At 44.7% G+C, this 26,113-nt stretch overlaps 1 long non-coding RNA gene across 1 annotated transcript; it reads left to right on the forward strand.

Moving 5' to 3' along the window:
* Positions 1-1,204: 1,204 nt before the first annotated feature.
* LOC143957022 (uncharacterized) lies at positions 1,205-9,454 on the forward strand. Its single transcript, XR_013270046.1, has 2 exons — positions 1,205-1,535; positions 1,606-9,454. It is a non-coding gene; the product is annotated as an uncharacterized LOC143957022 (long non-coding RNA).
* Positions 9,455-26,113: the final 16,659 nt, after the last annotated feature.

A 26,113-nucleotide genomic window follows, 5' to 3' on the forward strand; every position in this document is an offset into this window, starting at 1 on the left:
ATTAACACAGGCCTTTACTTCAGAGCTACACCCAACACAACTGAATTGGACCAAAGACTTGAGAAAATTAGATCTTTGGTGAATTGGCCCTATGATAAATAACAGTTGACCTGCCATGGTACCCACCTCCACCATCTTTATCTCGGCAAAGGCATCCATGGCTGCTGGATACAGCACTGTGCCAGTCCCAGTCTGTATGACCATGGCTGGTACTGGCTGCCGGTACAGAGTTGTGTTGTAGCTTCTCATTGCTGAAGGCTAGAAGGGTGGAATAACAGTTTTGAAAGCAAAGCTGTACTTTACGTTTTAATGTTTTCAATTACCTAGGCCATGGTTTGCCTAAAAATCCTGATAAACTCGCACTGCTGGAGGCCACCAAAGGCTGGAGTCAAACACTGCTTTACCACTAATGGCTGAAACTAGAATTCATGTCGATGTTACTTAGACTAGGATAGTGACAATCAATTCTTCAGATTCTCATATATTCATAGAAAGAGAAAAGTTTGGGCACTCCTGGTCGAATTGCATGTTTTTTTAATTAGTTTTTTTGACAATGAACAGGCATTAACGCAACCTCTGCAGAGAATAAACTTGAAAATACATAATAAGGAGATAGGTGAAAGCCATTTACAGGCTACGCATGGCATCCAGTTAACCCTGCAGCTGTGCTACAGCTAAACCAATTTACCTTAATCTGAGTTTGTGTTTATGTAAGGCACTTCAGCAGATTCCAGAGATGTCCTCTCATGTGGAATAGATGAGTCTGCTTCCTGAAGCTTGTGCTGTGTAACTTCCTCTCTGCCTCTGCTTGATGTATCATCGATAGTGATGAGCTAAGGTTCACGTCGAAACCCATATCCGCCCAAACCCATAGGAAGCTGTTACATGATTGCAGAGCAACAGCCCAATTGGCTGTAGAAGTCACCACCCCTGTACTGCTTGAAACAAGGGGGAGGGGTTGCTGGTGACATATTTGAACAAATATGGCCACATGACCATATTTGGTCAATGACATTGTCCAGATATGGTCACATGGTCATATTAGGTCAATCATGTTGCCATCACCCATGATTATATTAGGTCAATCATGTTGCCATCACCCATGATTATATTAGGTCAATCATGTTGCCATCACCCATGGTTATATTAGGTCAATCATGTTGCCATCACCCATGGTCACATTAGGTCAATCAATTTTGCATCACCCATGGTCATATTAGGTCAATCATGTTGCCATCACCCATGGTCATATTAGGTCAATCATGTTGCCATCACCCATGGTCATATTAGGTCAATCATGTTGCCATCACCCATGGTCATATTAGGTCAATCATGTTGCCACCACCCATGGTCATATTAGGTCAATCATGTTGCCATCACCCATGGTCATATTAGGTCAATCATGTTGCCACCACCCATGGTCATATTAGGTCAATCATGTTGCCATCACCCATGGTCATATTAGGTCAATCATGTTGCCATCACCCATGGTCATATTAGGTCAATCATGTTGCCATCACCCATGGTCATATTAGGTCAATCATACTACCATCACCCATGGTCATATTAGGTCAATCATGTTGCCACCACCCATGGTCATATTAGGTCAATCATGTTGCCATCACCCATGGTCATATTAGGTCAATCATACTACCATCACCCATGGCCATATTAGGCCAATCATGTTGCCACCACCCATGGTCATATTAGGTCAATCATGTTCCCATCACCCATGGTCATATAAGGTCAATCATGTTCCCATCACCCATGGTCATATTAGGTCAATCATGCTACCATCACCCATGGTCATATTAGGTCAATCATGTTGCCATCATCCATGCGGCTGCTGGTTGAGGAATTCCCCAGCCACAGCTGATTGGGCTGGCAGCCTTCTATCAGGGGATAGCTTCCAGGAGGTTGGGGCCCAACTTTGCATCATGACTAATCACGGGTGCTACTCCAAGCTTCAAGGCAGGTTTGAATCTGTCCCATTTGATGTTCCTTTCTCATCTGATCTTCTATATGTAACAGATGAAAAGGGGCCTGATAAAGGTGTGCTTGGGAATACTGGCCCCCACATTACAAGATGGGTTAGCAGAACACAATCAATAATCGAGAACTGATTTATCAGTTGACTGTAAACTCTGTTGCAATACAATGTTTCGGTCTGATCACTGGGATGGTTAAATGCTTCCTTCTGCCTGCAGTAGACTGGTGACATAATCTCAGCCTAGGCAAAATCACTGGAGGGAAGCAGACTGGGGAAAGGCTTCCTCCTGCCTGCAGCAGACTGATGACATCATCTCAGCCTAGGCAAAGTCACTGGAGGGAAGGAGACTGGGGAAAGGCTATTTCCTGCCTCCTGCAGACTGATGACATCATCTCAGCCTAGGCAAAGTCACTGGATTGGTGTTCTCAGAAGGTTTTTTTTTTTATTGAGAAAAATTATACTGTTGTTGTATATTGTCACGCATCAAGAATTTAAATCTTTAGTAAGTACTGGATTTTACATTTAATGCACAATTACTTTTTTTGTCTTCAAATGTATTAGATCTTAAGAAATAACACCTACGTAAAACGTTGCATGTCTAAAAAATGTGACCACCCTGCGAGTTAGTACCAAGTAACACCCCTCTGATGGAAGTCTCCAAGTATTTCAGGCTTTTAGTTCTTGCTTTCAGAATGTTTTCCCATTCTACTTTGTACAATGTTTCTAGTTCAGGAATATTCTAAGGTCATATTGCATGTGCTGAATCCTTGACTTACAAGCAGAACGCTCAACGTAATAACTAAGTTCAACAAACACAGAGGAACTGTGCATTAAAAATTCCACAAATAAATATTTTTTTCATGTTTGTTCATCGCAGAGGTTGTGGCAACAAAACCAACAAACATGTCGTTTTACCTTCTGTGTCCCAAATTGCGCACAAAGCTGTATAATATATATATTTTTTTTAAATCCATCTCTTAATAAATACTGACATTAAAGTGTAATGTAAAACCCAAAATCTATTTTTCATGCCAAAACCATTTTCTTAAATCTGAATTGGGGGGGGGGGGGGGCAAACATTTTTATTTCAATATATTCCCCCCCAAAAAAAAAAAATACAAAGGATATACAGTAATCGCAGTTTGTGTGCTGCAAAAACCTTTACAGGTCCAAGTATTGGTGGCTCCACCCACTGTAGGCTCCACCCACTGTAGAAATCTACAGGACGGGGGGCGGAGACAAGACCGGTCACCCTGCACAAAGAAAGAGAGAGCAGAAGTGAGCAGTCTTTATTAAATTAAAAGGAAAAGTCTGTAAAGACCTGTAAGCAATACACTAAGCACACCAAGGTTCAAGAAGAAGACAAGAAGACACGTGTTGATGAATGGATTTAGAAAATAGTTGCTGATTCCGGAGTTCAGCTTTAAGCAAATCCTTTTTTTTTGTAAATCTGTTGTCAAGCTCCTTTCCTAGACTTCTTTGTAGACTGATAACGCTTAACCACTGATTGTCAAAAAAGCAGCAGCGTTGTCCCCCTGTTGCACAAGCTTCTTCAGGTGGGCCACCTATTTTAAAATACCTATAGATTGCTCAACGACCAACTGAATGACCATAGAGCAAGGTGACAACGCTTGCTGCTAAAATACAAGGCAACGGCTTATGCCGCGTACACACGATCGGACTCTCCGGCAGACTTGGTCCGGCAGACCAGAATCCGTCCGGACAATTCGATCGTGTGTGGGCTCCAGCGGACTTTTTTCAACCAAAAGTCAGACGGACCTAGAAATAAAACATGCTTCAAATCTATCCGACGGACTCAAGTCCGACTGACTAAAAAAACAGGAAAACCGTTCGTCTGTGTGCTGGTCCGACGGACCAAATATGACGCAAGTGCAGCTATTGGCTGCTGGCTATTGAACTTCCTTGTTTAGTCCTCCGTTTACGTCATCACGTTCAAAACTAACGGACTTTTGAACGTACTTAGTCCAGTCGTGTGTGGCCAAGTCCGTTTCGTTGAGAAAGTCCGTCGGACCTCCGCCGAAAGTCCGTCAGGAAGCCCGTCGGACCTAATCTGTCGAAAAAAGTCCGGTCGTGTGTACGTGTGTACGCGGCATAAGTGTTGTCAGCTTGCAGCAGGAAGTGCTATGACCGGCAAGCTCTCTAGGTAAGAAACTTACCGTACTTGCTAATGTTCGCCAAGGTTAAGGCTCCCAGAACTGGGAACACTTTGAGTCCCACCCACTTTTAGATGTGTCACGCCCCAAACTTATGAGGTGTTCCCATTCGTACTCCAACCTAAAAATATGGAGGGACCCCCCAATAATGTCCACTTCATGGGTTGGCGGCACCCATACCCCACCTTTAAATATGGAGGTACCACCTGTTTGCACCCCTCCCAATTAATTGAGTTACTGCACATAAGTAGTAACTCAAAGTAGAACTATAGGCAAAACATAATTTATAAGTAAGGGAGGGTTATAACCAGTGTCAGATTTATATTTCGCCATCTGCGCTCCCATTGTGGAAATTTCCCTGCACTTCCTGTCCCATAGCCAAACAGGAAGTGAGCGGAAATCCCTGCAGATTAAGGGAATCCCTTGGGGGCCCCTCGGGTCACCAGAACTAGTGTGCCCATTGGAAGATATTTGCTTAAGAAAACTGTATGCAATGCACATAGTGAAAAATAGATTATGGGTTTAAGCAGGGTTTCACCCTATAACCATTGTTTTCATACACATATATGTAAATTTCACACCAATGACTGCTAAACCAACCCTGGTATTTTAGTTTAGAATCAATCTCTATACTAGCCTTGCTATTCGTTAAACGGATTAACTATACGGTAGAAGACGGTCCATTTTTTTAATTTTTTTTTTTTGTTTTCGATAGTTTTATTTAACACGACTAATCAATAATATCCAGCAAACGCTTCAAGTAACTTCACGTATGGATGAAATAGAGCACAGGGCACTCGTTTTACATGGTTTAGTTTGTATACTGTATATAGTACATCAAGTTTGTCTTTGTTTAGTGCATACAAAACTCAAAAATGTCATAGACTCAGATAAACGTAAGAGCTTTTAGGCTGAGTAGAAAACACAATGTACGAAAAAAAAAAAAAAAAAATTACAGAAAAAAAAAGTGTTTAATGGTTTTTAGAGATGGGCGTAATTTTCACGATTTCTTTATTTTAATGCGGCAAATACACGAAAAAAAATTAATTCGCTTTGCATAACGTCAGGTACATTTATAAAACAAGAATGCAAATGATTTGGCTGTTCATGGGCACCAACGCACACGTGAATATTAAGCGTGCTTCAGCATAATAAAAGTTATTAAATCTTGAAGTCATTTCAGGTAGGTTAATTTACGAGGCTCCTTCATTGGAGCTTGGAGAATCCCAGATCTCGAAATCACCGTAATGGGTTTTTTTTTGTAGGAGAAGACGGTCAAAGGAGGATGATTTTACGCAGAAGTGCTCCTCGTAGACTCTAAAAACCCCATACACACTTTCAGTTTGAGTTTTTCCTTCAGATTTACCAAAACCATATAATATGAGGTCAAACCTCAGGCGTTTTAATGTGTATGCAATCAGGCCGGCCCTTCTACTACATGGTTTTGGTAAACCTGAAGGAAAAAAAACTCAGCAGAAAAAAAACTGATAGTGTGTATGGGGCTTAAGTTGAAAGACTATTCATGATATGGCCAATGCGTTGGTGGACACCTGACCATCACACCAATATCAGCTTGTTGGACATGCTTTCTCAGAATCATGGCTGTTCATTTAGGGTTGTCCCTAGTGGCGGCCCATTCATAAGGGGTGCAGGGGCTACACCCCCCCTAATCCATGCACCCCAGCCCCTAATCTCTATGCAGGCCACCAGACGCATGGATTTCAATGGGGTTTTTTTTTTTTTGAAACACATGATTAGAGCCGGAAGGCTACTATAGCTATCGCTCTTCTGGGAAGACTTTCCACATTATTTTGGAGCTCGTGTTGTGCAGATTTGTGAGTTCAGGTACTGATGTTGGACTAAGAGACCTTGCTCAAAATTCTTTGCAATGATTTAGGATTCAGTAGGGTTGAGATCAGGGCTCTTTGTAGGCAATTTAAGTTCCTCCACACACACACACACACTGGTCAAACGATGCATTGGTGTTTCAATTCATCCAAAAGATGTTCAGTAGAGTTGAGGTCAGGGCTCTTTGTAGGCTTGTTTGAGTTCCTCAACACCAGACTGATCAAACCATGTCTTTTTGAAGCTGGTTTCATGCACAGGGTCGCAATCATAGGGGAACCTAAAAGGGCCTTCCCCGAACTGCTACCACAAGGTTGGAAGAGCACAACATCTGTGTATGCTGTAGCATTGACAGACCCTGGCTTGTCTCTGACCATAGAGTTGAGATCGGTGCTCTTTGTAGGCAATTTGAGTTCCTCCACACACACACACTGGTCAAACCATGCATTGACGTTTCAATTCATCCAAAAGATGTTCAGTAGGGTTGAGGTCAGGGCTCTTTGTAGGCTTGTTTGAGTTCCTCCACACACACACTGGTCAAACCATGCATTGGCGTTTCAATTCATCCAAAAGATGTCCAGTAGGGTTGAGGTCAGGGCTCTTTGTAGGCTCGTTTGAGTTCCTCAACACCAGACTGGTCAAACCATGTCTTTATGGAGCTGGTTTCATGCACAGGGTCGCAGTCATACGGAAACCTCAAAGGGCCTTCCCCGAACTGCTACCACGCGGTTGGAAGAGCACAAAATCTGTGTATGCTGTAGCATTGACAGATCCTGGCTTGTCTCTGGCCATAGAGTTGAGATCGGGGCTCTTTGTAGGCAATTTAAGTTCCTCCACACACACACTGGTCAAACCATGCATTGGTGTTTCAATTCATCCAAAAGATGTCCAGTAGGGTTGAGGTCAGGGCTCTTTGCAGGCTTGTTTGAGTTCCTAAACACCAGACTGGTCAAACCATGTCTTTTTGAAGCTGGTTTCATGCACAGGGTCGCAGTCATACAGGAACCTAAAAGGGCCTTCCCCAAACTGCTACCACAAAGTTGGAAGAGCACAAAATCTGTGTATGCTGTAGCATTGACAGATGCTGGCTTGTCTCTGACCATAGAGTTGAGATCGGGGCTCTTTGTACGCAATTTAAGTTCCTCCACACACACACACACTGGTCAAACCATGCATTGGCATTTCAATTCATCCAAAAGATGTTCAGTAGGTTTGAGGTCAGGGCTCTTTGTAGGCTTGCTTGAGTTCCTCAACACCAGACTGGTCAAACCATGTCTTTATGGAGCTGGTTTCATGCACAGGGTGGCAGTCATACGGAAACCTCAAAGGGCCTTCCCCAAACTGCTACCACAAGGTTGGAAGAGCAGAACATCTGTGTATGTTGTAGCATTGACAGACACTGGCTTGTCTCTGACCATAGAGTTGAGATCGGGGCTCTTTGTGGGCAATTTGAGTTCCTCCACACACACACACACACACTGGTCAAACCATGCATTGACGTTTCAATTCATCCAAAATATGTTTACAGTAGGGTTGAGGTCAGGGCTCTTTGTAGGCTTGCTTGAGTTCCTCAACACCAGACTGGTCAAACCATGTCTTTTTGAAGCTGGTTTCATGCACAGGGTCGCAGTCGTACGGGAACCTAAAAGGGCCTTCCCCGAACTGCTACCACAAGGTTGGAAGAGCACAACATCTGTGTATGCTGTAGCATTGACAGACTCTGGCTTGTCTCTGACCATAGAGTTGAGATCGGGGCTCTTTGTGGGCAATTTGAGTTTCTCCACACACACACTGGTCAAACCATGCATTGATGTTTCAATTCATCCAAAAGATGTTTACAGTAGGGTTGAAGTCAGGGCTCTTTGTAGGCTTGTTTGAGTTCCTCAAACCAGACTGGTCAAACCATGTCTTTTTGAAGCTGGTTTCATGCACAGGGTCGCAGTCATACTGTAACCTAAAAGGGCCTTCCCCGAACTGCTACCATAAGGTTGGAAGAGCACAACATCTGTGTATGCTGTAGCATTGACAGATCCTGGTTTGTCTCTGACCATAGAGTTGAGATCAGGGCTCTTTGTAGCCAAGTTAAGTTCCTCCACACACACACTGGTCAAACCATGCATTGGCGTTTCAATTCATCCAAAAGATGTTCAGTAGGGTTGAGGTCAGGGCTCTTTGTAGGCTTGTTTAAGTTCCTCAACACCAGACTGGTCAAACCATGTCTTTATGGAGCTGGTTTCATGCACAGGGTCGCAGTCATACTGGAACCTAAAAGGGCCTTCCCCGAACTGCTACCACGCGGTTGGAGGAGCACAAAATCTGTGTATGCTGTAGCTTTGACAGATCCTGACTTGTCTCTGACCATAGAGTTGGGATCAGGGCTCTTTGTAGGCAATTTGAGTTCCTCCACACACACACACTAGTCAAACCATGCATTGGTGTTTCAATTCATCCAAAAGATGTTCAGTAGGGTTGAGGTCAGGGCTCTTTGCAGGCTTTTTTGAGTTCCTCAACACCAGACTGGTCAAACCATGTCTTTTTGAAGCTGGTTTCATGCACAGGGTCGCAGTCATACAGGAACCTAAAAGGGCCTTCCCCAAACTGCTACCACAAAGTTGTAAGAGCACAAAATCTGTGTATGCTGTAGCATTGACAGACCCTGGCTTGTCTCTGACCACAGAGTACGAGCCTGATATATATGGGTTGGTACGTATACAATATCAAATACACCTATCGCAGAGATTCTTTTGGTTATAGGATATAAATATAAATATAAATAGAGTGGAGGAAAGGGAGAGAAAATGAGATTGATATGCACGCACATACAAATAAAGAAATCGTGTAAATATTGGTCGGGTAGCGTGCTGTCTCTACGTAAGCTGTTTTATATAACCTACAAACAAATGTTGGCGTAAAATACTGTAATTTATCCCGCTGTAAATGCTGTATTTATCTTGTACGCTTCTAGAACTTTCCACTTGTCAAGGGATCAGATGAATGCTGAAATAGTTATTGTTTTTAATTTAGAATTTTTTTTTATTATTTCTCTGTGCCCAGCAAATAAGTAGAGTTGCAATTTTTTGATATTGTCCCCGATGTATTTTCTTTAATAAAATGTTTTTTAAATGTGCAGAAAAAAAAAAAAGAAGAAAATCTACTTCACTTTCCAAACTGGTAATGGTTCAAGAAGAAACCCCCCCCCCCCCCGAGGGTCTCTAATACAAAGTGTACCCCCCACTTCCTCCCCTCCACTCCCTTCTGTCTTTTTTCATATAAGTATATAGAATTCTCCTGTGGCACTCAGAGCTCCGAGCTGCATGTATTTACCTAGACATAAATGTTAATTCTAATGGGGCTTGAATACATTATCTGTAGTCTTCACTTCAGATGTCATGTTACCTTTTTAACTGTGTTTCTATGTCAGCAATAAATAAATGTTTAAAATGTTTCTTGGGATTTATTTATTTATTTTTTTTCCGTACGATTTGCCCTTTTTTTAATGGTGGATATGGAAATATGGTGGTGGATATGGAAATTTGAAAAGAAAACATCTGCCGTCCTATGCATCATAACAGTCATAAGTCATATCAAAGTAGGCCTTCAACTGTAGAGGTTGATTTCACACACTGGAATCTGGGGAACACCCTTCTGACCACACCGAAAAAAAAAAAAAAAAAAAAAATTCTACCGCAATTTGTGACCACGCCCACAATTTTTAACATGCCCTCAAACAATTGGCCACAAACTTCATTCAATTTTTAAAATAAACAGATTGTCAGGTCACCTTGAGGCTAGGTGACAGATGCACGCCGTTGGGTTTGGGAGTGCACTGCAAGGTAGTGACTGCTGCGGATGGGAGTCAAGGTGGTAAGGAAGGCAGGGCCGCTGGAACACCAAGACGGATCCCACCGGGGTTAATGCGTGAGATTCCCTAGAGCGCGGAGTCTAAGCCCTTGTACACACGGTCGGACATTCCGATGGAAAATGTCCGATCGGACATTCCGATGGAAAATGTCCGATCGGACTGTGTTGTCGGATAATCCAACCGTGTGTGGGCTCCATCGGACTGTTTCCGTCGGAATATCCAACCGACAAAGTTTTAGAGCTGGGCTATAAAATTTTCCGACAACATGATCCAATCTGACTTTTCTCCGATCGTTTGTAGAGAATTCCGTTCGGACAAAGTGCCACGCATGCTCAGATCAAATTCCTAGACCAAACCTATTGGCTACTAGCCTGAACGTAGTCCCGTCGTAACTAACTAACGTCATCACGTTACAAACAATTGGATTTTCCAACAACTTTGTCCGACCGTGTGTATGCAACACCAGTTTCGGGCAAAATCCGTCAGACAAAATCCGACGGATTTTGTTGTCGGAAATGTCCGACCCGTGTGTACAGGGGCTAAGAGCCAGCAGGTGTTCACCAGAGCCTCTAGTGGTGAGGATGGACTGGGCTGCAACTGGCTCCAGGCCATGACCCCCAGGGTTCCCCAGCTCACGCCCACAGTAGGCAACAGGAGGATGGGGATAGTAAGGGAATAAGCCAAGGTCGGGGCCACAAGCAGACAAGGACAACCAAGTTCACGCCAAAGGTTCAGGGTCACAGGCAAACAGGGATAGTCGGGGACACGCCAAATGGTCAGGGTCACGAGCAGACAAGAATAGGGAGAACATGCCAAGGTCTGTAACGGAAACAAAGGTAGAGCACACGGCAGGCAGGTAACAGGAAGCCAAACACACAAAGTTTGATCAGCAGGGTTGGTCTGCAGTGCACAGTTTAATATAGAGTTCTCTGATAGGAGCTAGGGTGGAGCCATGCTAGAGGAGGGGTTATAAAAGCAGTCCGGTGAGAGTCAGCTGGTCTCTAGAGATGAACACATGGAGACAGGTAAGCTGACAGACAAACTCTATTGCATAACCATTATTATTATTATTCAGGATTTATATAGCGCCAACAGTTTGCGCAGCGCTTTACAATATGAGGGCAGACAGTACACTTACAATACAAATCAATACAGGAGGGATCAGAGGGCCCTGCTCGTTAGAGCTTACAATCTAGAAGACCATGACACAGATTACACATTTCAAGGGATGTGTTGAAGGTATCAGGAGAAAAAGGAAACGGTAGACTTAGCTGTCATATCCGGCCAATGTAAAACAGTAGTATAAAAATATAACAGTCCAATTCCTGTATAATTCAAATACTAAAACAGCGCTAAAATTAAAACAAATATCATGTGACCAACACCACATCAGAAGAAAGTCTTTTGTGTGTAGTGATGATAGAAGAAACAGTACAAAAAATGTTATAGGTGATCATCCACGGTTGTCTTATGCCCTATACACACGGTCGGACATTCCAACCACAAAATCCGTCGTATTTTTTCAGACGGATTTTGTCCGAAACTTGTGTTGCATATACACACGGTTGGACAAAGTTGCCAGAAAATCCCATCGTTCGGAACGAGGTTGACGTTCGTTGCGTACAACAGGACTACATTGAGGCTAGTAGCCAATAGCTTTGGTCTCGTAATTTAATATGAGCATGCGTGGCACTTTGTTCCGTCGGAATTCTCTACAAACGATCTGAAAAAGTCAGATCGGATTTCGTTGTCGGAAAATTTTAGATCCAGCTCTCAAACTTTTTCAGACAGAAAAAGTCCGATAGAGCCCGCACACGATCGGATTTTCCGACAACATAATCCTATCTGACCTTTTCTGTCAGAATTTACGACCGTGTGTATGGGGCATTAGTGTTGTCATAGCACCTTCCACCAAAACTCTCCTATTTCACCACGTGAAGCACGCTCCCCACAAGGGGGGGTTAAACTCACCAGAAAACTCTAGAGACAGCCTTAGAATTAGTGTTCCTCAACCAGTTAAATCTGAATCCTCATAAGCCACAGAGATCCAATGACATAAGGGCTCCAAAAATATCATAAAACACAAGAATTGCTCATGGTGTAATAGCGTAATCTTGTTTATTTAGACGAGTTTCACAAATGCCAAAGAACCCCCCTATATTGAACTACGTACACAGTAAAAACATCAATCAAGCAAAGCAAGTGATAGAAAAAAACAGCTCTGACGAAGTCTGAAATGACGAAACGCGTAAGCGACGTGACCCACGCGACATCTCCGGAAGTGACGTTTTGCGCTCTACCGACGGCCGGCTCCATACCAGGAACCGATCGAGGTGTCTGCAGGGTGACACGCGCTGACTCGTTGGATGGGGGAAACGGTGACAGAGCTGTTTTTTATGCATGATGCAAATGCATGAAGATAAAAAACCTCCTATGTTCAGTGCCCCCACCCCTCCACAATCCTTACCTGAGCTCCCTCCGATCCAAAAATGTTCACAGTAGCCTCGTTCTCTCTCCCTCCTCACTGGCTGAGACAGAAGGAGGAGCCCATCGGCTCCCCCTGCTGCCAATCACAGCCAGTGAGCCGATGAGGAGAAGGCATGGGCGGGCAGGGAGGAACCATGACTCTATGTGTCTTTTGGACACATTGAACAGCGACTCGGAAGTGAGCATGCAGCAGTGCCCCCAGGACAAGCAGAGTTTTCTGGAGGCACTGCTCTAGAGAGAGGAGCCAGGAGCGACAGCGGGGGGGACCTGAATAAATCTGATTCATCCCAAAGGTGCTCAGCGGAGGTAAGTTCAGGGCTCTGTGCAGACCACCTAAGTTCCTCAAGCAATGCCTTTGACATCCATTCTTCTGGGAAGGCTTTTGACAAAAGTTGTGTCTCTGGGAATATGTGCCCTTTCAGCCAAAAGAGCATTTTTATGTACTGGTTCTGATGTTGGATGTGAAGACCTGGATCACCTTAAGCATTGTAATGTATCCCAAAGGGGTTCAGTGAAGTTAAGATGAGGGCTCTGTGCAGACCACTCAAGTTTCTCAAGCCATGCCTTTGACCCCCACTCTTCTGCAAAAGCTTTTCACAAGATTTATGTGTGTCGGAATATGTGCCCATTGATTCAAAAGAGTTTTTTTGAGTTCTGGTTCTGATTTTCGATGACAAGACCTGGCTCACAATGGGTATTCCAATTCATCCCAAAGGCATTCAGTAGAAATAAGCTCAGGGCTCTCCGCAGGCCACTCAAGTTCCTCAAGCCATGTCTTTGTCCTCCGCTCTTCTGGGAACATTTTTTTCACAAGGTTTGTGTGTGGGGTTATGTGTCCATTGATCCAAAAGAGTTTTTGTGAGTTCTGGTTCTGATGTTGGATGAGAAGACCTAAAAGTGCTCATTGAAGTTAAGATTAGAGCTCTCTGCAGGCCACTCAAGATCCTCTAGCCATGCCTTTGACCTCCACTCTTCTAGGAAGGCTTTTCACAAGATTTGTGTGTGGGGGGAATATGTGTCCATTGATCCAAAATAATTTTTGTGAGTTATGGTTCTAAAGTTGGACGAGAAGACCTGGCTCATAACTGGTATTCCAGTTCAACCCATAGGTGTTCAGTAGGGTTGAGGACAGAGTTCTATGCAGGGGACTCGAGTTGCATGGTGTAGGTGCATAAAAATTGCAAATTTCTTCTGTAGCCACGCAATACATTTCTTTTGGAAATTGATTTACATGCAAAATACAATGCGTTCGGGCATTTATCAAATAGTTTGAAACAAGAACTGCCTGTATTGCCTCAGACACAAGCCTGAGGTAAGTTTTTTGTCTTCAGCTGTCTTTTAGTTCGAGGCCATTTTCGAAAATGATTGGTTTCCGTGAGGCATTGCAGACTGTGCTTTATGATGAATGAGGCATCCTGCACTTGGGATTCTTTTTGTTTAGTTGTTTTCTGCCCTAATGAATCACTTAGCACTTGTACACACGGTCGGAGATTCCGTCGGAATGTTTCCTATCGGAGCGTTTTGTCAGATATTCTGACTGTGTGTGGTCTCCATCGGACTGTTTCCGTCGGAGTATCCGACGGACCAATTTTTCCAACTTGCCGGTAAAATTTTTCCGACAAAATGCTCCGATCGGACATACTCCAATCAAGTGTAGCCTACTCCGATGGACAAAGTGCCACGCATGCTCAGATCAAATTCCTAGACCAAAGCTATTGGCTACTAGCCTGAACGTAGTCCCGTCGTAACGCAATAACGTCATCATGTTATGTACAATCGGATTTACCGACAACTTTGTCCGACAGTGTGTATGAAACCGTTTTGGACAAAATCCGTCGGACAAAATCCAACGGATTTGGTTGTCAGAATGTCCGACCGTGTGTACAAGGGCTAAGAGGTTTATTCCAGTGATGTAGGCTGGAGAACAGGATAAATATTTGAGACCAACCAGAAGAGTTTGCCCTGTTTGACTTTGCCTGGGAATGGAGTCCATGTAAGAATGGTTTCTTTGCCTCCCAGGCTTGTTACCTGGGAAGGGTGTTAGACCAGAGCACCGTGGCCTCTTAGCCCTTGTACACACGGTCGGACATTCCGATGGACAATGTCCGATAGGACCGTGTTGTTGGCTAATCCTACAGTGTGTGGGCTCCATCGGACTGTTTCCATCGGAGTATCCGACGGACCAAGTTTTCCAGCTGGGCTATAAAATTTTCCGACAACATGATCCGTTCGGACTTTGTCCGATCATGTGTAGAGAATTCCGATCGGACAAAGTGCCATGCATGCTCAGATCAAATTCCTAGACGAAAGCTATTGGCTACCAGCCTGAACATAGTCCCGTCCTAACGAAATAACGTCATCGCGTTACGTGCGATCGGATTTTCTGACAACTTTGTCCGACCGTGTGTATGCAACAATTTCGGACAAAATCCGTCGGATTTGGTTGTCGGAATGTCCGACCGTGTGTACAAGGGCTTAGGCCTGATGCTGGGGGAGAGTATAGCTACAGAGAGGTCAAGTTCATGTTAATAACACCTTCTGACTTAAGCCGCGTACACACGGGGCGGACTGTCTGGCCAACTTAGTCCGTCAGACAATCCGACGGACAGTCCGTCCTACTTTCGAATGAACGGACTTGCCCACACACGGCACTTTTTGAGCGGACTAATACGGCGTACTAAGTCCGCCATACTATCCGCCCTACTTTTGAAATGAACGGACTCACCCACACACGCGGAGGAAAGTCCGCTCATTTTGAGCGCGTCTCCAGGTAGGCGGGGCCCGCGAAGGAGACGTCGCTGACCCCGCCGCCTGGAATGAACTTAAAGGGGACCCCCAACGCCGAAAAAAATCGGCGTGGGGTCCCCCCCAAGTCCACAACAGACCCTTGTCCGAGCACGCTACCCGGCCGGCCAGGAAAGGGGGGCGAGCAAGCCGTACCAGGCCGCGTGCCCTCAACATGGGGGGGTGCCTTGGGGAAGGGGGGGCCGCGCGGCCCCTCCACCCCAAAGCACCTTGTCCCCATGTTGATGAGGACAAGGGCCTCTTCCCGACAACCCTGGCCGTTGGTTGTCGGGGTCTGCGGGCGGGGGGCTTATCGGAATCCGGGAGCCCCCTTTAATAAGGGGGCCTCCGGATACTGGCCCCCCCACCCTATGTGAATGAGTATGGGGTACAATGTACCCCTACCCATTCACCTGTAAAATAAAAGTACAAAAAAAACACCACACACGAGATAAAATACTTTATTGCACAGCTCCGGGGGTCTTCCGTCTTCGGGGGTCTTCTCGCCAGACTCCTCCGCTATCTTCTTGTAGCTCTTTTACTAGCGGAGGAGTCCGGCTTTCTTCCTCGCCGTCGGCCTCTTCTCCCGACTTCGGGGGTCTTGTCCCCCTCTTCGGTTCTTCTGCCGGGCCACCGCGCCTTCTTATAGCTCTTTTACAGGCGGTGGCCCGGTCTTCTGTCGCCGCCGCCTTCCGTTCTTCTTCTTCTTCTTCTTCTCCAGGAGATGTTGCCTCGACGATCTCTCCGGCCGGAATGCCAGGGACGCACTGCGCGGCCACTTATATAGGGACAAGGGGCGGTGTCACATGGCTTTATGTTACATGGGTTGGTGTGACATGGTGACCCCGCCCCCTTACAATGTCATAGTCCCCATGTGACCAACCCATGTGACATAAAGCCATGTGACACCGCCCCTTGTCCCTATATAAGTGGCCGCGCAGTGCGTCCCTGGCATTCCGGCCGGAGAGATCGTCGAGGCAACATCTCCTGGAGAAGAAGAAGAAGAAGAAGAAGAAGAAGAACGGAAGGCGGCGGCGACGGCGGCGACAGAAGACCGGGCCACCGCCTGTAAAAGAGCTATAAGAAGGCGCGGTGGCCCGGCAGAAGAACCGAAGAGGGGGACAAGACCCCCGAAGTCGGGAGAAGAGGCCGGCGGCGAGGAAGAAAGCCGGACTCCTCCGCTAGTAAAAGAGCTACAAGAAGATAGCGGAGGAGTCCGGCGAGAAGACCCCCGGAGCTGTGCAATAAAGTATTTTATCTCGTGTGTTGTGTTTTTTTTTGTACTTTTATTTTACAGGTGAATGGGTAGGGGTACATTGTGGGGGGCCGGTATCCGGGGGCCCCTTATTAAAGGGGGCTCCCGGATTCCGATAAGCCCCCCGCCCGCAGACCCCGACAACCAACGGCCAGGGTTGTCGGGAAGAGGCCCTTGTCCTCATCAACATGGGGACAAGGTGCTTTGGGGTGGGGGGGCCGCGCGGCCCCCCCTTCCCCAAGGCACCCCCCATGTTAAGGGCACGCGGCCTGGTACGGCTCAGGAGGGGGGGGTGCTCGCTCGCCTCCCTTTCCTGGCCGGCCGGGTAGCGTGCTCGGACAAGGGTCTGTTGTGGTCTTTGGGGGGACACCCACGCCGATTTTTTTCGGCGTTGGGGTTCCCCTTTAAGTCCATACCAGGCGGCGGGGCCAGCGACGTCTCCTTCGCGGGCCCCGCCTACCTGGATACCCGCTCGAAATGAGGGGACTTTTCTCCGGGCGGGAAAAGTCCGCTCATTTCAAAAGTACGGCGGACTGGCATACACACGGACGGATTGTCCGCCGAAATGCGAGTCCGACGGACTGTATTACGGAAATTCCGAAATACTTAGTCCGCCAGACTGCACGCTGAAAAAGTCCGCTGAAGCCCACACACGAGCGGACTGTCCGCTGAAATGTGTTTCGGCGGACTAAGTAGGCCAGACAGTCCGCCCGTGTGTACGCGGCTTAAGGAAGGAAACCAAAGTTAGGCTTCAAAAAAGGATTGAGGCATTATATACTTTCTCAAAGAAAAAAGGACTTTGTGGGCACAACATGAGCCAGAATGAATAGCTAAAAAGTATATATCTTTATTACAAAAATACATATAGAATAGACACTAAAATTGGTTGACAAGCAACACCACCCTCAACTGGACAAGGTCAACAGATACCCAGATACCAAACAAGAAGGCATGGATTCTTTCAATAACACAGCCCTGTGCTATTGGAATTTCCAGGGCCTCCACCCTATCGGACTTTGTATTGGCTCTATTAATGAGCCTTCAAGTGGGGGTAACCAAATATAATAGAAGGCTTTTTTTCCAGTTACATTTGGTACTTAGCCAGTTACATTTTAAGTGGAGCTGAAAGGGGCGCTTTTCTTTGTCTCTCTGGCTCTTTTGAAGGTCGATACTACTCTTGACACTCAAATCTGAACTGATTGTTTCAAGCCAATTACTCCCTAGTCGCTACCTTGAGCTCTAGTTTACCCCCACCACTATACCCTTTAAGAGATAAATATCTCTGTCGCAGTTACCAGAGAGGGACGGAACTCGCTAAATCTGGGGGTCCTATATGGGCTTGAACGAGTGCTTGTATCAGAAACAATGAAATCAGGCCGAGACAGAAGTACAGGTAAAGCACTCTTGTTTAATAATAAAAGTAAAAAGAACAAACGTAGTCAAAACATAGCCAAAGTTCAGTAACCGGAATGAATAGTCAGCCAAGCCAGAAGTCAGAGATCAAAGTAGTGGAACAGCAAACAGGATCTGGAGCCAGAAGAGATGCCATCAAAGCCAGTCTTTAAACAGGAATGCAGGAGATAGTTTCTTGTGATATGACCAAGGCCAAAGCAGAGCTCCTCTGGACTGAATGGCTTAAGTAGACAGGACTGACAAGCAGGATCATCAACAGCTGAGTAACTGGGGAGAGAGTTGGGAGCTGGCAATTAGCCAACAGCTAATGGATTTCAACCCGTTGAAGGAATGTTTCTAGTCTTTTAGTCCATCCTGTGCGGTGATGCCCATTACCTGATGTTCAGTGCCATTCGGCACCTTCCCATTTCTGTCCTACCCATTTAATGTGAAACGCGTTGACTAACAAGCTTGTAGGAATTTATGGACCCCTTTTCTTGATAGACGTATATTCTTTCCTTAAATAGACTGTTTCACAACTTTTTGAATGAAGGCTCATTAATGGAGCCAATACAAAGTCCGATAGGGTGGAGGCCCTGGAAATTCCAATAGCACAGGGCTGTGCTATTGAAAGAATGCATGCCTCCTTGCTTGGTATCTGGGAATCTGTTAACATTGTCCAGTTGAGGATGTTGTTGTTTGTCAACCAATTTTAGTGTCTATTCTATATGTGTTTTTGTATTTTTGAAATAAAGATATATACTTTTCAACTATTCATTCTTCCTCGTGTTGTGCCCACAAAGTCCTTTTTTCTTTGAGAACGTGTATACTGCCTCAATCTTTTTTTGTACTATTATGGATGTTGGCATGGACCAATAATATTAATAATAATAATATTAATAATAATAATAATAATAATAATCTACAGTACATACCAACTGTGTTATCATATGAATAAAATGCGTAGTTTTATCTCCATACACGTAAATTTGTAAATATCAAAGCAAGGTAATTGTTACAAACTTGCAATCTATATAAACAGAATGAATAAAATTTGTATATTTTAAGGGTGATATTTAACTCTAGCTGTGTACAGCATTCCTTATCTCAAAAAAAAAAAAAAATAAATAAAAAAAATGGAACGTGAATAATTTAGCTGCCGTTCTTCTTTAAATGCACTTCTATTTTCATTTTCTCCCTTAAACCACTTTTTTTATTTATTTATTTATTTTATTTATTTATTTTTTTGGTTACCTTTGGGTGGAGATGACCTTTAAGCCCCGTAGTATCAATAAATTAGCTTTCCCGATGCATGGTGTGAAGTACACAGGTGAAAACAGCGTGCTCGGCCATAAGCTGATACTGTATTTCTGCCTTGTTATCCACTAAGCCTCTTAATTTTATTTAAAATTAATTTGTAGAAGATAAATGGCGTAGCGGCTTCCAAATGCCAGAGCCCCAGTCAGCAGAACTGCTGTGATATAACACTTTTCCAGTGGAAGGTTTATTCACAATAACTCACTCAGCAATTTGAGACCTCGGCTCCTCTGACAAGAATTAATGTGTTTGCTTGTACTGTTAGAATGTCATTGATCGAGCTAAGCAAACACTGTGGAATTTTCAGTTGAAACTTTTTATTTTTTTTATTATATTTATTATTATTTTTTATTTTATTTTTTCAAGGCAACATGCATTTATTCGCCCACGCCAATCACAATGAAAAAAAAAAATACATAAAAAATACTTTGAATTGAATAAAAAGAAAAGAGGCTGATTTACTGCAGGAATTTAGAATGTTTACGCAAGAAAAGAGTGAAGATTCATTTCAATTATCGAAACGAGTGAAAAGCGAATTCTTGTTTATTTATTTCATCTGCACATGATTGGAAAATTGAAATGGATGTTCACTCTGTTTTTTTTTTTTTTTTTTTTTTGGGGTGAACCTTTGCAATCTTTTTTACTAAGTCAGCCTCAGTGATACAAAAAAGAAAAAAAAATGTAATAATAATTATGATATTCCGGTTTAGTCAATAAAACATTTTACATCTAGGACATTAATAAATCCATGCTATTTTAATCATCTCAATACCGGGGCCAATTCGGCCACATTTTTACACTGTCCCTTTAATTATTTTTTTTTTAAATAAACTTTATTGCTATCACAAGGGATGAACAGCATTCCTTAGTGATAGGATGGACCATGACAGGTCCTCTTTACTGAGACATCTGTGGTCCATTGGACCCCAAAGCCCTTAAAAGTATCTGATCAAACTGAGATTGGTTTGTTTAGACGCTCTCACAAGCTGGTAAAATCCTTGTTACTTCTGGTTTCCTAGACCGGTGGTTCTCAACCTCAGTCCTCAACCTGTGGTGGAGCATGGTCCCCCTCCCACCTCCTTCTAGGACATTCCTGTTCCACCCCAGAATCTTTTTTTTTCGGCCCACAATACTGAATAATGTAAAAGTTATCCTTGTGGCTAAATACTAAATATAAAGCGATCCTAGTGGTTGGATTGCTTTTACATGTGGTGGAGTATGGTCCCCCTCCCGCCTCCTTCTAGGACATTCCCGTTCCACCGGGGGGGGGACACCCAGGAACTGAAGCCAGTGGTTTCACTGGCTAACCATAGAGATGACTAAGGATTGGAAGATCCTTGACCATGTCTATGGTCTAGGACAGTGGTTCTCAGCCTCAGTCCTCAAGTACCCCCAACAGGTCATGTTTTGGGAATTTCTCTCAGGTAAAATAGCTGTCCAAAATACCAAGTTATTGTCTCTGATTTAAAGCACCTGTGCAAAATTAAGGCATACCTGCAAACATGGCCTTGCCAGGGTCTCCTTACTGAGACATCTGCGGTCTATTAGACCCCAGATCTCTTCTATGCCCTTAAAAGTATCTGATCAAACTGAGATCGGTTTGTTTAGACGCTTTCACAAGCTGGTAAAATCCTTGTTACTTCTGGTTTCCTAGACCAGTGGTTCTCAACCTCAGTCCTCAACCTGTGGTGGAGCGTGGTCCCCCTCCCACCTCCTTCTAGGACATTCCCCTTCCCCCGTCGGGACACCCAGGAACTGAAGCCAGTGGTTCCGCTGGCTTACCATAGAGATGACTAAGGATTGGAAGATCCTTGACCATGTCTATGGTCTAGGACAGTGGTTCTCAACCTCAGTCCTTAACCTGTGGTGGAGCATGGTCCCCCTCCCACCTCCCACCTCCTTCTAGGACATTCCCGTTCCACCGATGCCGTTGCAGGTATTCCTTTATCTTGCACAGGTGCTTTAAATCAGAGACAATAACTTGGTATTTTGGACAGCTATTTTACCTAAGAGAAATTCCCAAAACGTGGCCTGTTGGAGATACTTGAGGACTGAGATTGAGAACCCCTGTCCTAGACCATAGACATGGTCAAGGATCTTCCAATGCTTAGTCATCTCTATGGTAAGCCAGTGTAACCACTGGCTTTAGTTCCTGGGTGTCCCCCCCGGTGGAAGGGGAATGTCCTAGAAGGAGGCGGGAGGGGGACCACGCTCCATCACATGTAAAAGCTATCCAGCCACTAGGATCACTTTATATATAGTATTTAGCCACAAGGATAACTTTTACATTATTCAGTATCGTGGGCCGAAAAAAAAGATTCTGGGGTCATGAAATGCAGCTGGAGCCATTGCCCCAGTATAACCACCACTGCCCGAAGATGTACAGATACATCCTAAGTGGTTAAGCCACACTTTTTCTGAAAAACATAACACTGTTCACCAAACATTTGTGGATAGCAGACCATCACACCTATTTGGGCTTATTGGACATCACATTCCAAAACCATGGGCACTAATGTGGAGCGTCCACTCTGTGGGGAAGACCTTTAACAAAATGTGTGTCTATTGAGCCAAAACCATTTGTGAGGTCAGGTACTGATTGTTGAAGTAGAAGACCTGGGTCACAATCTATGTTTCCATGAATCCCATTCCCAAAGGTGTTCAGTAGGTTTTGAGTTCATGGCTCTGTTAAGCCACTCGAGTTCCTCCACACCAAACTGAAGATACCATGTCTTTATGGAGTTGGCTTTGAGTATAGGGGCACAGTCATGCTAGAACAGAAAAGGTCCTTCCCTAGACCTAAACCCTTATGAGCTTGTTGGACATTCATTTCTTCTGTACTTTATTGAGTTGGCTTTGTGTATAGGGGCATAGTCCTGCCAGAACCAAAAAGGTCCTTCCCAAACTGTAACCCATATGAGCTTGTTGGACATCCTATTCACAATCATGGATAATAATTTGGAGCCTATACTCTTTCCACAAGATTTGTGTCTATTCAGCCCAAAAAAAATTGTGGGGTCAAGTACTGATGTTGGAGGAGAAGACCTAGCTCACAATCAGTGTTCCAATTTATCCCAAAGGTGTTCAGTAGGGTTGAAGTCAGGGCTCTGTGAAGACCACTCGAGTTCCTCCACAACAAACTGGTCAAACCATGTCTTTATGGCGCTAGCTTTGTGTATAGGGGCACAGTCATGCTAGAACAGAAAAGGTCCTTCCCTAGACCTAAACCCGTATGAGCTTGTTGGACATTCATTTCTTCGGTACATTCGTACATGATCTACAGCGATCTACAGTGACTGCACTTCCAAGTGTACTTTCAGTGGATTTGCATTTAGTAAATCAACCCCATACTGCGTTAAACGTGCACTAACGCACTGAAATATACTGTGTTAAACGCCACGTAATGCACTGAAATATACTGCAGTAAACCTGCCCTGACAAAATAAACTGACACTAATGTAAAGATGAATAGTCGCACTACACTCACATTGAACTATCACTAGATGCACACTTAACTGATATTCTACACTGACACACAATAGCACACTATAGCACACTTCCTGTCTATCTAATAGCACTGAACAGAGCCCTGTTCTATCTCTCTCCAAGCCGGTATAACACTAAAAATGGCCACCAAAAATGGCCGCCAAAAGAATACTTTTATAGTGTGAGGCGGGACTAAGAGCAATGAGCCATGATTGCAGAGTCATCATTACTTTCTCCAGTTATGGCTCTGACTGTGCTCTGTGCCCTGATTGAGCAAAGCTTTCACTGCTTCAGCTAATCAGGGCTTCCAATGCACTGTCCGGAGGTGCAGTGCATTGTGGTAATTCTGGGGGGGGGGGGGCAACAAATGGTCGAACCCCCCCGATAATTCGGGTGTTCGTCAAACAGCCAATGTTTGGCCGGAACTCATGCTTGGTCCGAACAGTTTGCCCATCCCTAGTGTTGAGGTCAAAGCTCTGTGAAGCCCCCCTGGGTACTTCCAAACCAAACTGGTCAAACCACATCTTTATGGAGCTGGCTTTGTGTACGGGGACACAGCAATGCTGGAAAAGTAAATGTCTTTCCCCAGACTGTAACCCATATGAGCTTGTTGGACATCCCACTACAAAACTATGGCTATTAATATGGAGTTGGCCCCTTGTGTGGCTACAACAACTATCACTCCTATGGGAAGGCTTTCCACATGATTTTCGTAGCATGTTTTGGTACTTTGTGCCCATATATGAGGTCAGATGTTGGATGGGAAGACCTGGCTCACAATAAACATTCCAATTCCCAAAGATGTTCAGTAGGGTTGAGGTCAGAACTCTTTGTAAACTTGAGTTCCTCCACCCCAAACTCATATAACCATGTTTTTATAGAGCTGGCTTTGTACACAGGGGCATAGGCATGACGAACATTAAAGGGCCTTCACCAAACTGATACCACAAGGTTGAAAGTGCACAATCTAAAATGTCATTGTGTCCTGTAGTATTAGCAGCAATCTTCACTTTAAACACTTAATACTTGACTTTTGGACATATAGTAGGTGTGATGGTACCCACAAAGATATTCCCATTAATCAAGGACCATCTAATTTCCAAGTCATGTACCAATAATCAAAGGAGAAGCGATGTAAGGAAAGGGGCCATTAAATAATTAGCCATGACTATTCCCTTAATGTAAGGGCTTGTAGGATCTCTTTGTCTCCTTACTTATCAGGTGCTCTGGAACCAGCAAGTGACTGAATTGTTGTGATGACCCTTCTGCTCTAGAGCAATAGGAGACATATGTGAAGCCCCCCTGAGTACTTCCAAACAAAACTGGTCAAACCACATCTTTATGGAGCTGGCATTGTGTACGGGGACACAGCAATGCTATCTAGTGACTGGATGAGGACTATGTGCTTCCATCTGCCCTCAGCCATAGAGCAGAAGTGCATTGTGTACTTCCTACCCCATCACACATCACAAGGGTTTGGTCCCCAAGTTGACTTATAGGAGTGCTAAAGCCCAGCTGAGGTCTTGCTGCTTTTTATTTTAATTTAGGTTCTCTACCCCCAAATGACATAATTTGTTAGGAAATTAATGGAAATGCTGTTGTTTTTTTTGTTTTTTTTAATTGTATATTTGCCTATGCAGCACTGACCCCCGAAGAAGCGGCTGGTTTTCTTGGGCTTACCATTTACCTCCTCCGCCTCGTAGCTCATCGTTCTTGTCTAGGGGGTTTCCCAAGGTTGATGGCCCAATAACTGCACAGACCAACACTTGAATTCCTTTAGGAATTTTTATTTGCATGAAATGTTGAACAGAAACTCCGTCTCTCATTTGGGAATAGAGGGTATGGGTAGGATAGCTCAGGTACTTTGGAAACTGTTGACACTTAAAGAGGAAGTAAATCCTGGTGGGTTTACTTCGTCTTTCATTCCCTGCAAAGGCAAAGCATAATGTATTACTATGCATCACATCGCATCGCATAGTAGTCCATTATATGTCACTTACCTGACACAGGAGCCAGCGATGCCACCGCTGTCCCCTGAAGTCTGGCACATCCATCTTCTCGGTGGGGTCTCGCAGCTCCGTCGCTGTCATTCGGCTAAGCCGCGATGACGTCACTACCGCGCATGTGCACGGGAGCTGACACGCGCGGCATCTTCATCGTTGTCGGTGCCACGCTCAGTGCGCCTGCGCGCCGCTGTCTACGGTGCATGCGCCGTAGAAAGCGGTGCCTGTCTTCGGGCAAATATCTCCTAAACCGTGTAGGAGATAGGTGTAGGTGTAGGAGATATTTCTTGGACCTACAGGTAAGCCTTAATCTAGGCTTACCTGTAGGTCAAAGTGTGTTGTAAGGGTTTACAACCACTTTAATAAATGTCTCTCTCTAGATGATCCAGGGAGTTGCCACTCGCAACTGGATACTTCAACTGTTGGATAAATCCTTGGTTGTGGATCTAGCAGCCAACAAGTAATTTTAGCTTAGCAAAGTCTCTGCCACAGACTCGGTTGCAAAACTTTAGATGAACACTAAAAGTCTCTCACAGGAACTTAGTTGTACCCGGAAGATGAAATTAGGAACTTTCTTACAGTACCAGTATCTTGCAGCCGGTCCAGCGATACCGTAAGAAATGCGGATTCAATTAGTGTCCTTACAGCTCAACTTCCAGGCTATTACCGAGCAGCCAGCCTTGTGTGTGGCCCTCTTCTGAAGAGTCCTCCCCTGGTTGCGTGTTGAGTTGCTGGGCCTCTCCAAACCCGAGACGGCACTGGACCACTTCAGAATCCTCCTTTCAGTTACTGTGCCTCGGACTAGCCAGCCCCGAGACTCGGAAACAGATGATCCGCACCCCAGGCCATGAGGGCCTCTAGGGGCTGGTCAGGAGGACCAGGACCACGGAGTCAGAACATAACTTCTGGATCGGAACCCAGAATCACATGACTTCAGCACCTTAAGTACCCTCTCCCATGGTTTTCTTGGGCTTACCGTTTACCTCCTCCACCTCATAGCTCACCATTCTTGCCTAGGGGTTCCCGAGGTCGATGGCCTAATAACTGCAGAGACCGACACTTGAATTCCTTTAGGAATTTTTATTTGCATGAAACGTTGAACAGAAACTCAGTGTCTCATTTGGGAATAGAGGGTATGGGTAGGATAGCTCAGGTACTTTGGAAACTGCTGAAACTTAATAAATGTCTCTCTCTAGATCAGGGGTAATGAATTAAAATTAAAGGAGGTCCGGTCGCCAAAATTTTCTTTGGGCCGAGGTCCGAATCTCAAGTCTGTGCTACGACTCAGAAATATTGTAGTAGCTGTATATCTATCAAAAACATGAGAAATGTACAATTTCCTTAGCATTTCAACAATATTTATTGTCAAGTTACATCTGGTGTCCCCATCACAGTGCCCCTTTAAATCAGGTGTCCCCATCACAGTGCCCCTTTACATCAGGTGTCCCCATCACAGTGCCCCTTTACATCAGGTGTCCCCATCGCAGTGCTTCTTTAAATCAGGTGTCCCCATCAGTG

This window comes from Lithobates pipiens, unplaced genomic scaffold (assembly GCF_037356315.1).
Source record: "Lithobates pipiens isolate NorthernLeopardFrog02 unplaced genomic scaffold, aLitPip1_a1.2 Scaffold_5, whole genome shotgun sequence".
Classification (NCBI taxonomy): domain Eukaryota; kingdom Metazoa; phylum Chordata; class Amphibia; order Anura; family Ranidae; genus Lithobates; species Lithobates pipiens.